General features: G+C 32.5%; 1 long non-coding RNA gene across 1 annotated transcript; it reads right to left on the bottom strand.

The window, feature by feature from the left end:
- Positions 1-13335: 13335 nt before the first annotated feature.
- Positions 13336-13866, bottom strand: LOC121049491. Its single transcript, XR_005800464.1, has 3 exons — positions 13688-13866; positions 13461-13505; positions 13336-13368 (listed from the first exon to the last, which is right to left on the bottom strand). It is a non-coding gene; the product is annotated as an uncharacterized LOC121049491 (long non-coding RNA).
- Between the last annotated feature and the right edge of the window lie 833 nt (positions 13867-14699).

Genomic DNA, 14699 nt, shown 5'->3' with positions numbered 1-14699 from the left:
TAGAACTCTATCTAAAGATTAGGTTTTTTATCTTCGTTTATTTTTCCTTTGGATCAGTGCCTTTTCTTTTCTCCCCGCCTTTGATCAAATTTGGGTTTTAAGTCCCGCTTCTCTAATTCTTTTTATTTTTATTTTTCTCTAATCCTCAATTATGCCGTTTATAAAAAATAAAAAAAATAGAATTAAGGTTTGGGGTTTGGGGTTTGGGGTTTAGGGTTTAGGGTTTAGGGTATAAGGTGTCTATTCACAAACATATAGCTTAATGATTCGAATGTTTCCTTGTATAATTTATAACTAAATACTTAAATTAAACATAATTTGCATCGTCTAGTATGTATTGCATAATATGTCCAACGTATAATCTCTCAAATTAGTGGTTACATCGTCAGAATTATATTTTATAGTGAGTTTCATGTGTGGTCCCTGAAATTGCAAAAAGGAAGACTTCCATTATTGAACAACAATTTATCCACATACATACAATATAGGTCATGTAATGAGTTATTGTCATATTATTATCTATGTGGAATGTAGTGATTCTTATGTAGGAGAGAAACAAAGTAGAGTGAAGCTCATGCAATTGTAGAAAACTGAAGAGTGAAAATAAGTCATTCATATTAATGTTTACAAACAAACGTACCAAATTAGTATCATGAAGGACCATCGATGTTTATTAACTTGTTTAGTAACTATGAAATCATTCATACAGACACGCCTTATGATTTTAGAGAAGTTCATGATATTCAATCATATTTTGAAAAGCAAAAATATGAATAATGCTCATATATGTGAATAATGAGTGTGAAATCAAATATATCATATAGCACGTTTCACACTTACAAAGGAAAAAAAAAACTGATTACAACAAATACGAACACCTAGCACATGTGGTTCGTTATTAAACTTACTTGTAGTATAATATTATTTAAATATTTATTTATAGCAGGTCAATCTATTTCTTCATCTCAAATTTTCCTATTTATTATTAACAGGGTCCTTGAGGTGGTTCGGGTAGCGTAGTAGCAACAGGTCTCTGTTCCTGTAATTAGTCAAGTACTCATATAAAATAAAAAAAAGGTCTTACAAATGCAACATAAAAATTTCAGGGGAGTTGGTTAAGCAATTGGGTATTGTTGTGGCTATCTAGGGTTCGAGTCCCTTTTGTGAATTAACCAGGCCTTTTTTTTTTGTTTTTTTTATTCTTTTTTTTTGCATCCTTTTTATTTAATTGAAACTAACTAACGTTTTCTATTTGAGTATTGTGTGCAAGGTAAGTTTAAAAAAAAAAAAAAAAAGATATGCCCACTCTTTTCGTTTTTAATACCACAAATTTTTCCCCTGCAAAACCTAGAATGACTAAATAAATAGATCCTCGCTAAATGTATCAGGGGTGAGGAAATCATTCATCGCTTAAATGATACTGTTAGCAACGACTGCTCATATTCGTAGTCATTAAATTTGGCAGGTCTTACTAAATTTTCTGCCAAAACTAATAACGATGAAATCATTATTTCCTCGTTAATTGTTTCTTTTGATGAGGAAATTGTTCCTCGTAGAACATAGACTTTTTGCGAGAAAACTATAGCTTTGTCGCCGTTAAATTTGGTGGGTCTTACACAATTTTCTGCCAAACTAATAACGACGAAATCATTATTTCCTCACTAATTGTTTCTTTTGATGAGGAAATGGTTCCTCGTAGAATATAGACTTTTTGCGAGGAAACTATAGTTTTTTCGTCATTGAATTTAGCGGGTTTTATACAATTTTCCGCCAAACTAATAATGAGGAAAGCGTTATTTCCTCGCTAATTGCTGCATTTGACGAGGAAATGATTCCTCGTAGAACACAAACTTTTAGCAAGGAAAACTAGTTTTGTCGCCCTTGAATTTGGCGGGTCTTACACAGTTTTCCGCCAAAACAATAACGACAAAATCGTTATTTCCTCACTGAATGCCGTTTTCACGATGAAACAATTTGTCACCTAAGTCTCATATTTCCTCGCTAATAACATGACGTTTCGGGAGACCAACTTATGGTCACCTTTAATGATGAACTGAAATATTCGTCGTAGAAAGTGATATATAGTGAGGAAAATATATTCCTCGTAGAAAACTTAATAGCATTTAGTGAGGAACTGAAATATTCCTCGTAAAATGTGTCATTTATTGAGGAAAATAAATTCCTCGCAAAAAACTTAGTCGCTAAAAAGACTTTCTGTTGTAGTGCACAGTGGTATACAAACCTCGATTCTGTCTTTTTTCTTTTTCTTTAGTATGTTAATCTGACTTTTAATTCAAGACATGTTTTGTTGTGTTTAAGAGATTCGGAAGAATAGTTAGATGATTTCATTGATAATAAGAATTTCTTTATATATTAGATTACAAGTGCAAAATCGTAGAGTACAAATAAAACCTAATCAAACATTAATTAGGAGATCTAGAAGATTCTACCATATTACAACTGAAACAAGTAATTGTGTTTGGGCCAGGCAGGCACATTTCCTTCAACAAAATATCAACAAAATCGTATAGTACAAAAAAAAACATAATCAAACATTAATTAGGAGATCTAGAAGATTCTACTATAATACAACTTAAACAAGTAATTGTGTTTGGGCCAAGCAAGCACACGTAATTCGGATTTCCTTCAACAAAATATCAATTTTAGTTTAGACGAATGAAATTGAACACTATTATAATTTTTTTTTTTTTATCAAAACACTCTTATAAATTTTAAAATTTTTTTTCCTAAATAAACAACTACCAATGGGCTTTTTTTGGGGTCTAAAATAAACAGCTACCTTTTCTTGTTTTTTTGATAACCAACGACCCTGTTTTTGTTTGAAAAATGCTGACAAGACTTTATCAAATATAGGAGTCAACTCCTTCTCAATTATATCACAAATAAATATAAACAACTACCTTGATTGTGGCCCATTGATAGTTGTTTATTTCAGACCCAAAAAAAGCCCGTTGGTAGTTTGCCGTTGACCCTACACACAATGAGAATCAAAAGAGTAGAGAAAGTTTACTCAAAAAAAAAAAGAGTAGAGAAAGTGACTAGTTTCTCTTAAAACTATATCATAAAAGTTTTGTTCTATTTTATTACTTATTGGGATGTTTGTTTATGGGTAGTGCCTATTGGTAGTTTGCGGTTGGCCTTACACACAATGAGAATCAAAGGACTAGAGAAAGTGACTGGTCTCTCTTAAAACTATATCATAAAAATTTTGTTCTATTTCATTATGTACTAATTGGGATGTTTGTTTATTGGTACGTGTTGCTTGAACTTGCATATAAACTAAAGGCGTGGGATTCTAATTAAAAAAGACAACTAGAAGGACACCCCCTCTATATAATGACGATTTCTGTGGAAAATTTCATAGCTCGTTTTCCCAAGTATAAACATGTTTCAAATGTTCATGCAATTCCATTTCGCACTTGTCGGTGCTTTCGCTGTGATGCTACTAGGTCATGCCCAGGATCAATCAGGTACTAATATACGTATATTTTTTCTTTTCTCAATTTGAAGGAACAAAAAGAGAAATTTAAATGAAAATGAGGAATTTAGAATTTCAAAACATAAATTATTTCGTTTGACATTCTAAACTTAAAAATTATTATTTTCTCTGTGGAAAAAAAATGAAGGAATTGACTGTCTGAATTTCTCACTTTAATTTCCATCAAAATGGGTGTCATTTCAATTTTCCTGCATAAGTTTCTTCTTATCTCTTTATTAGTTTCCAAAACAATATATATGTTTTTTAATATTTTAGTTTGTTTCAAACTTTCTTAATTTATCACACATTCTAAATTCTAAAAATTTACAACTAAACAATGAAAATTGCAACTAATGGAATTTTAATTGATGGAGTTCTAGATTCTATCATTTCAAAATTTCTCAAGACTTTAAAATTTTCTTATCCAAACACAGCGTTAACTAATCAAAACAAATAGTTTAACCATATGCTTCCAACAAAACATCATATTTTGCAAAAATGTCAATGAAATTGGTATTGAGTGTCAATTATGCATTTATTGATGGTCAATATCAATAAAATTTCTTTCATGTTTTACTGAGAGAATAAAATTTTATATTAGGTTTTACTGAGGACCAATAAAAAAACACAAACCAAAAAATCTCAGTCTAACATTTTAACTAGACTGATGCGTGAAACAAAAATAAGGGCTTGTGAAGAAAAAAGTTGTACTTTTGTTCTTTTAGGTCAAGGACTCGTGTATAACTTTCTATTTTTCCACAATAGAATTCAAGGAGAGATTTAAACTTACATAGACTTTTCACATAATGAGTGCTATTTTCTCTTACATATTAAGTCAAGACATACATAAAACGAAGGTTTCTTATGTATAATTTTCTCAGGCTTCATTAGCATAGATTGTGGCCTACAACAAAAATGGGTTATACAGAAGGCCCAACAACCATTAGATACATTCTAGACACAAATTACATTGATACTGGTGAGAGCAAGACCATATCAAATGACCATGTTCGTCTACTTCCGCAGCAGTTTCGCACCATTAGGATCTTCCCTAAAGGAACCAGGAACTGTTACAAAATAAACGTTACTAGCGGGCAAAAGTATTTGATACGAGCAAGCTTTGGGTATGGAAATTATGATGGCGAAAACAATTTACCTGAATTCGAACTATGTCTTGGAGATAGTTTGTGGGATTCTGTGGTGTTCACTTGCGATCTTGTGAATTCTATCATAGCAAAGGAGCTCATACATATCCCTGTGCGAAATTACATACATATTTGTTTGGTTGACATAAATAAAGGGGTTCCATTTATATCAGTTATAGAACTCAGGCCTTTACGTGATGAAATTTATCAGTCAGAAGTTGGGTCTTTGGCACTTATTCAGCGATGTGACACTGGTCGAATGGTAGTGAGTGACACCGGTGGAATAGTAGTGAGTGACATCATATACAGGTGATCAAAATATATTATACATAATTAAGCTTTACCGTCAAATGTTCCTCTAAACTGTTGAGACAATTATTAATTTAGAGCATTTTTAGTAAGATTAGCTATTTTAAACCAATTAGCTAAGATATATGTAAATTAGTTTTCTATATTTTAGTTAATTTTAAATTATATATATATATTTTTTAATAAAATTTTATATCACTTTTTGAATAAAGAGAAATTGTTTAAGTATATTACATAAAAAAATAAAAAAAACCTAAAAAATGAATGTTTTAAATTAACAAAAATAACAAAAGCCTCCTCTCAGAGCATCTTAACTAGACTTCTATCTTAGGTCTTTAGCTATTTCAGATAGCATGTTTAATTTTTTATTAATTTTCAAAGCTGCCCTAGACTCCTAAGGGCATCTTCAACAGTTAAAGCTATTTTCTTAGCTAAATTATCTAAAAAAATAAATTTAGTTAACAAATTTTTAACTTTTGCTCCAATAATGTTAGCTAAACGAAAAAAAAAAAAAGTGAGAGCGAGATAGTTAAAAGGTAAAATGAAGAGCTACTTAGAGTATATCTAACAATACTAGCCATTTTTCAATCAAATTTTAGCCAAAGTAGCTAAAAAGTAATTTTTTTATAGCCACTTTTATGATACTTCTGCATTACTTTTCTTTATTTTAGCTAGTTTTGAATTTATATCATCTATTGATAAAAGAAAAAATAATTTAAATGTATTTATAAATTACATGGAATAACTTAAGATGAATGTTTTAAATTAACAAAAATAATAAAAAACATTATCTCACTCTCTATATTTAAGAGTCCTTCAAGTTGTTGCTGCTATTGTTGTTGTTGTTGTTGTTGTTGATGTTGTTTTAGGTATTAAGCAAAATGTAGAATTTACCCCTATCTCTGGGCCCACTTGTTGAGTTTGTGGTTGTCAGGTCACCCTTAACGTCCAATTTGGATGTCTCAGAAAAATTTGGGCACGACTGATTAAAATTGAGAGCATGGGGGGTGTTGCTGATCAAATTGAAAGGGGATTGACTAATATGATGTTAAGTATAAACCACAGGGTAGTAAACTGAAATTTGTCCAAAAAGTTAAGGATACAACTAAATTATTTTTGTTTCTTTATCCAATATATGTGTGTAAGTGGAGTAAATGACCTTTGAAACATTAATAATTTTGTAGTAGTAACATATGTGCATATATATTTTGGCATGAGCTTATGATAATTTTGATGTTTAATGAACTTTCATTCAGCAAAATATGCATTTTCCGTTCCTTCCAGTTTTCTGATGAAATATATCTATTCAGGTACCCAGACGATGTCCTTGATCGTCTCTGGTATCGTTGTGACGAAGGTGGTTGGAAACAACTAAGTACTTCGTCCGTCATCGACATGGATGCGGTTTACCAACTCCCATCTCGTGTCATGAGTACCGCTGCCACGCCAAACGATATTTCAAGCAAATATCTGAATTTCTCCTTTACGCCTGTCATCGGTAAAAATGTATCATATTATATATATATGTGCACTTTGCAGAAGTTGAAGAGTACAGCGCCAGCTGGTCTAGAGAGCTCACTATTACCATGGATGGAAAGCTTATTTCTACGCCATTTGATCCACATTACTTGAGGACAACAACGACTAACACCACGTTTACTGCGGAAGGAGGAAAGTATTATTTTTCAATATCTACTCCGGGGACAACGTATCAACCGATCCTGAACGCCTTTGAGATTTATATGGCAAAAGAATTTTTAGTATCAGAAACAAACCAGCAAGACGGTACATAATTCTTCCTCGCACAATCTTTAATTTCAGTGTTTCAGGTGAACGATGTCATCGATGGTGCATGTCATCGATGAACACTAAAATACTCGCGTGAGAACATCCAATCATCAAATGATATTCACTTTTTCTGATTTTTGACAAATTTGAATTTAAAATGAGATTTCAAAATTAGACAGTTTGGATCATTAATTGAAACATATTGTTTGTCACCCGAACACTGCTAGGATCTCTTTTTCATTTATCAGAAGGGTAGAGATCATCTTATGAAAGGCTTTTACCATTTTTCACAGATACAATGTTTGTATGTGCGTGGTAGTTTACTTCCTTAATTACTCCCTATGGATATATTGATAATTTTATGAGATCCTTGCGTTTGTATCTAAAAATATTAGTTGAAGCAATTACGAACCTCAAGTCAACTTATAAAATCATTAAGAATTGGCAAGGAGATCCGTGCAACCCTCAAGTTTACCTGTGGGAAGGTGTGAAGTGCAGCTATTCTGATAATGACTCCGCACGAATCATATCCCTGTGAGTATAGATATATATGCAGATGTATATAGTTTGCTTAGTTAAATCACTTACCGAAATAAGCTGCACAACGTGCCATCTGCAGGGATTTGTCACAGAGTGGACTAACCGGAGAGATAGCTGCTTCTATAGCTAATCTCACAATGATACAGACTTTGTAAGTATATTCATCTTTGATATGTACAAGTCAATTCTGAGTTTCTCTTATGTAGGCAACTAAGACATGCCATATGGTGAAAGTTCAATCGACACAATTGATCTCTATCTAATTTTAACGGATTTGAGCTGCCATATATGATTTCAGGGATTTATCAAACAACAACTTATCCGGACAAATTCCAGAATATTTGTCGCAGTTGCCAAAGTTAAATGTCTTGTAAGTAATTATTTGATTGTACATAAATGTTAACATAATAACACATTTTCCAGTGAGGTTAGGGGGTTCTGTTGTATTTGAATTTTTATGGTGTTCTAAAGATTCCTGTGGAATCAACCCATAAAACTAGCTTGATAGGTCTAGAATTCCTTCTTCATATTTCAGACGTACGTAACGTAGCTTTGTAATTTGGAAAGAACTCTTCTATCCTTAGTTGCTACTTGATCACAATTTTTTTTTTTTTTGGCAAGAAGGTGTAAATTATTTATAAATATGAATCCGGCTATGATGAGAAATAAGAAATGCTTTTCTATTTTCTTTATCATCCTTGGTTCAGTTAAGAATTTCCATTGGTATGTCAATAAAACATTCCTACATGCTATTGCATCAATATCAAATTGATTGTCTTCTTCATTCCTATTACAAGTATAAGGAATAGAGTTTTTTTTTTGTTAGAACATTCATATTTGCTCATCTGACCTCTCATACTCTTTACACTTTATATTTACTTTTAAAAGGTAAGATTTGGTAAATAAATCTCTTTTTGATACCTAACTTAGCTTAGTCATATGAGAAAATGTTCCCGATCATTAAACATGAGCTTTAACACACCCATAATTGTTTATTTACCCAAAAAAAATATCATTATTGAAAAATGGTTAGAGCTTATAACTAATTAAAAATTCTTAAATACTTTTTAAAGCATAATATTTCATGCTTAAGTAAGAGTTTCTTAGACCTAGTTTTCATGTCTTATGGTTGCTGGCAATTCAGCAGGTTGTAGAATTAAATTTGCTCATTCTCTTGATCTTATTTAGATTTGGCTTATGTGTTTCGTAAACTTATTCCAAGTTTTTTTTTGGTCAATAAACTTATTCCAAGTTAGTTTAAACTTTAAACGAGGGCATCCCTCATTTCTTGATCTTGTATATTGATGAGAAATACTTTTGTCCAATCTCTGTTGCCTCTTGCATCGTAGTTTTGTTCTTATATAATTTGCCAAGTAATTATAGTTTTGTTCTTATATAATTCGCCAAGTAATTATATATGCATTTTCTTTTAATTATTTCTTCATCAAAAGCTTTCATGAGAAGGAAAATGATAAGTGTGAAATGAGATTTAAAAATAAAAGTGAATAATAAAAATAAATATGAATTGTGTTTATATTATTATTAAGCTTTGGAGAGAGTAAAAATATAAAATTTATTGTTTGTAACAATAATTTTATATGAGGACACATGTGTCATTTAATAATTAAAAAATAAGAAAGATTTAGTGAGTAGGTAAGATTTTCAAAAAAATGAGTAGATTATCATTCAGGTTTCTCCTAAAACCAATGCTTACATTCACGGAAACCAATTAATAAATGCTATATTTTGATGTTTCATAGATTTGTTAAAAGACCAGTAGTGGACCTAGTGGTGATAGATCATAAAATCCATAGTTTACATGTGCAGAAACTTGGAGAAAAATGAGCTCACAGGTTCAGTTCCTGCCGGGCTTATAGCAAAAGGAAAGGATGGTTTGTCATTGAGGTACGTACATGATGGATATTAATAATTTCTGTTTAACTGGAGCCTTAACTTGTGTTAGAATAGAAGTTAACAATTACACCAAAAATGTTCTCTTTTTAATTTCAGATTTCTTTCTCTTGAAATATAAGATGGCAGGAATTATAATATTATCATTGCCATCAATTAATAATTGTTTATTCTTTTGTACAGTTTGTGCGGAAATCCAAGTTTATCAAAGCAGGTTCCTTGCGAGAAGAAGAAGAACAAGTTTGCTGTTCCGGTCGTCGTGTCAATTATTGTAATGTAGTTGGTCTCATCCATTGCAGCAGCTATATTGTGGAAATTAAAAAAGGGTCATGGTAAGACTCCAAAAATTTATGCTAGTTACTAAAATTGCAAGATCATAGTAAATGTCCGACTTTTGGGATATACACTATACATCCTAACAATGTGATATACGAAGATTAAGGATGGTACTAAGGTCTTCTTCTTTTCTTTGGTTTATGTGGTTTAGCTGTTTGGAAGTACAGGAGCGTTGATAAGGGACATGATGTGTTTTTGAGTTTTAGAGGTGAGGATACACGCAAAGGCTTTGCACGTAATCTGTACGAAGCTTTAGAGGAAAAAGGAATCAAGACATTTTTTGATGATGAAACGCTCAAGGCGGGAGATGAAATAGCACTTGCACTTCTCGATGCAATAGAAGCATCAAAGATTTCGGTCATTATAATCTCAAAAAACTATGCTTCGTCAAGTTGGTGTTTGGGGGAACTTGTTAAGATCCTTGATTGTAAAAAGTCAAAGCATCAACGTGTTATCCCAGTTTTTTACAATGTGGATCCATCACACGTACGACATCAATCTGATAGTTTTTCCCTTCAGAAGTGGATAGACAAAAAGGAGCTTCCCGCATGGCAAAAAGCTCTTACAGAAGTAGCAAGTTTGTCGGGATTTCATTACACGAACGGGTATGTTAAATACAAAAAATTTAGGGTAAAAGTTATAAATAGTCATTGTAGTTTAGAGTGATGCTCAAATTTAACCTTGTGGTTTAAAAATATTTAATTTTACCCATGTGGTTTGCGAAACTAATTAATGTTGCTCTGAATGCTATTATTGACAAAAATCTCTCATGTGCAAGGATAAATTTGTCATTTCAATTTAAAATAGTAAAAGAAATTAAATTAAATAGTATTTGAAAAATGAAACAAAAAAATATGAGGTTGTGAAATTCTGATTTTTATTTATTTTTAATTTCATTTCCTATAAAATTTTTAATTTATTTTGTTTTCGTTTTTTTATTTTATAGAGATGACAAACTTATCTCTACACATGACTTGCACATGTGGAAGTTTTTGTCAAAATTAGCTTTTGGACTAACTTTGATCAAGTTTGCAAATCACAAGGGTAAAATTAAACATTTTGAAACCACAATGTTAATATTGAGTATCACCCCAAATCACAGGGACCATTTCTATAAAGCTGGTCGACATATATTCTTAAGCAAAACATGCATATTGGTAAATTACCAGTATATATTTTTGCATTGTTTCAACATGTATACAAATGTTGATTGGCCAAGTGTTTCCTAAATATATTTTCAAACTGACAGGTATGAATCTACAATGATTGGCGACATTGTTAAACAAATATCAGATGTCAACGAGCAAAAGAAGAAAGAAGCTGGAAACTCAGTTGATGGATTCGACAAAATATCCCCACAAGGAGTACGTGGCGGGGTCAGTCAGCGTCTCAGAAACAAAGAGCGATGGAGCTGGTGGTTCACCAGCGTAATTGGTGTCCAGAGTGCCCTTTAGATTTGATATATGATCTTCCCATGCCAGTCGACTTTTGTTGCAGTTTTTAAGTTCTGTATTCTCATAGAATTCCATTTCTGTGTGAAGAGCGCTTGGATGTTCTCTTTCATTTAATGTTAATATTGTATTTGCATATTTTTCATGTCGATTAAGTGTTCTAATCAAATAATGTAAGAGTCAAGTATTTCTTTTGTACTAGAAACGGTTACACAACACAACGTCATTGGATATGAATTTGGGTAGTCTGAGGCAGTTAGTTTAGTTTATTTTATTTCATACTAGCATTCCTACACGCGCTTGCGTATAATTTTTTTATCTACCATATTATTTGCTCCTAATTAATACATGGTTATTTCAGTTTCTTTTCTCAATAGATACTAAACAACCTTTATTATTGTAGATATTGTGTTGGTCAACTGCAAGAATAGAAGCTTATTTTGTCAAATATTTTAATGGAAACAACTACTTTTTTCTCAGTTACCTATTTTGTTAATAAATCACTTTTTTTTTTTTGGGAAGCAGTAAACCACTAATAAGATAGTACAATTTGATTGTAATGTGACTCCAATGACTTTGTCCAACTTAGACAACCACATCCCTTGTATCCGAAATACAAACTAATGTTCAATAATAATAAATAAATAAAATATATCAGCAAGGGAGATTGTCAGTTGCCCCTTGTATCTACTGTGGTTCAAACCTGGATGGTTGTTCATCATTCAGCATTACTGAGCAAAAGCATGGAATATGCAATTGCAAATGCCAAATATGGAACACAAATTGTCATTCTTATCAGGTTCCCTCTCATGAGTATTTCAAGTACGGAACTACCTCAAGAGAATCTGTAACATTGTTGGAGCTGAGATCAAACATTTCTGAGTTGTTGAACATTTGACTTGCACCTACATATTGACATATAACCATCCAAATTTTAAATTGTCACTTTCCTGATCCAAGACTGTTGATAGAAAAAAGGATTGAAATTCAAAAAAAAGTTAAAATAAGCTGGCATTGAGAAACAAGAGAATAAGAAATCTCTACTATTAGATATTGTAGATAACCATGTATGAAAAGGCCTAACAGAGTCATCAATACAAAGCTTCACCTCAACAACAAAAACCAAGAGAAGTGAGACTGGATTAGAGAGCAAAATACAAACAAAAAGCAAAAAATTCAAAGCAAGTAAACCAAAGAAAATAATCCGCAGAACTATTTTCAATTGATTTGAGGCCACTGCAGAAGGGTCTGAGACCAAACAAAATGGAAAAAGAACTAACCAGCAAGTGACCTTGAAAGGTACCACCCCCAAGACAAAAAGAGGTCATGGACTGTTGTTTATTTTCATTCACATACACTATCTGAAGAGGCATCATGGCCAATGACAGCAACTCCTTGACACAGACACATAACCTCACTCCATTTGAACGGGCGTCTTTGGATTGATCCCAATTCATTCCAAAATGCCTGCACAACCAAACTCAGTCATAACTCAACATTAAGTCATGCCTCTCATCTCTTCACATCTAGAGAAGCACTGACCTCCAATCCTGAAGAGCCCTCTTGACCTTCTTATAAGTCTCCAAACCCGAACCAACCAAAGCGCACGCATGGTTGCATAAGAAACCATTTTCTGGGAGGCCGTTATCTTCTTGGCTCTTGCAGGAAAGATAGGGACTTGGCAGCGGCTCCCCTGAACTTAGCTTCATAGTTAAAGCCACCTGACCTGGTTTAACAAGCAATTAAAGCTTTCAAATTCCTCAATAGCATAATTGAAATCATATGACGAGCAACTAATTAAGTCTTTTTTCCCTGTCAATGCAAGCCTTTTGCTCTTTAGGAGTAGTCCCAGCTCAAGAAACCATGTCTGTCAAATCATCAATAACTTCAAAAAAAAGGTTCAAATCATGCTGATGGGATTTGAGAAAAGCAATCAAATTTAAGCAAAAGCAACTAATTCATGAGGAATTCTGAGATCAAAAATACATTTCTCCAGAATGAATAAGAAAACTACTAACCAATGAAGAATTCAGTCAAAAAAATATAACCAATTAACCTTCTCTGAAAGAAACAGATAAAACTAACAACCAATTTGTTTTACGTACCTTTTAGTCTGAACCTGTTGCTGTGGGATTTGAAGGGATATGAGTAACGAATAACCCATTTGTTCTACCTATTAGTTGTCAGACTAACAGCCCATACCTGAATACAACTTTACGAAGATGGAAAAACTTTAGAGAAACAATATTCATTGGCAGACAAAACAACAAATCCAGTTTAATTTGCAAAATTCCGGCAACTTATCTAAGTAACCAAACTAAACAAACATATGGGCCAGAGAAGACTCACCTGGTTGGAACCCCTTATATAAATTCCAAATCTTCAAAATCTGGGGAGGAAAAAAAAAAAAAGGGTTAAACCTTCTATTGCAAAAATCAAACTTTAATATGTAATCTGCACAACTGCATAAGCATGCCTTACCTTTGTATTTCTCAAGTCTTCCTGTTTCTGTTTTGGTCATGACCCCTGCAAACACAAACGATGAAAATTAATCCATCATTTTCTCTCATTCATAGCAAATCAATTGCATACTAAACCAAACAGTATAAAGTAAAAGCTCAACCACAGAGTGGGTCAGGATTTGTTCAAAAACTGAGATCAATTGGAGAAAGAAACCACAAAGTTCCATCTAATTTGCAGATACCTACCTTATCTGTTTCCTAGCTTGTTCAATTTCCCAATTGCTCCTGTTTTCATCAGCGGCCTCCAATCCCTTTTTGCAGGAAACCGCAATGGGCAGTCAAAATTGAACATGGGTGAAGACGTGAAGCCATCTCCCTACTCCGCTCTAGTGTCTGCTCTCCCACGTTTCCACATCTTTTTTCTACTTTTTATTTTGCTTTTCTTTTTTGTAGTTTACCATATTAACCATCTACATTATTTCCTTCAATCTATTTCGTCCCTGGCATGGACATTTGTGAGAGATTAAATTTGGGTTTTTTTTCCATATACTCAGAAACACGCAGTATTTTGCCAACTTTCACCAACAAGTTTGTATTGTGTTCTTGTGTCTTAAAGGAAAAGACTCATAAGGGTAGTCTTTTTTAGAGTGATACCTATGTTGATTTTTGGGGTTTGAACTTTACTATTTCTTAGAAAGCCTTTTTCAAACTTTAAAAAAAAAAAACAAAACAAAACTAGCCTTCAACATGCCCAAGTTTTTCACCTAAACGGTTACTTTAACAGGCGGAATCACTGCTGCTTATTTCTATCCTAAGCTGAGAAAAAGTCTTTTTGAGAAACTGAAAATTTAAACCTAAAAGTGACACAAGATATAGGCAGAAAACAACATAGCATAAATTAATGTAAACTTTGAAATACTGAAATATTGACGGGGTGGATGAGTAATATGAAATTATTTATTTAAATATAATTACAAGCTAAGAATTCAGAACTTCATTCTTAGGTAAACAGCTAAAAGCTGTTTAGCTATCCATGAGTATGATTATAGTACTTACTTGAAATGAAAGCACATCACACTAGATCTGACAGAAAAGAAAGAGCACACGGCGACTATTATATTCTTCTTACTTCTTGAGAGAGAGTTATTCTGCTCAATTTTCTGATGCCTTACAAACTGAACCTAATGCTCCTTATATAGGGAGAAGAACTCAAACTAGAATTCAAAACATAAAAATCTACAGGACAAGTCCATTATTT

The sequence above is a fragment of the Rosa chinensis genome, chromosome 5, assembly GCF_002994745.2.
Source record: "Rosa chinensis cultivar Old Blush chromosome 5, RchiOBHm-V2, whole genome shotgun sequence".
Lineage (NCBI taxonomy): Eukaryota > Viridiplantae > Streptophyta > Magnoliopsida > Rosales > Rosaceae > Rosa > Rosa chinensis.
This window is presented reverse-complemented; position numbering and strand designations above follow the sequence as displayed.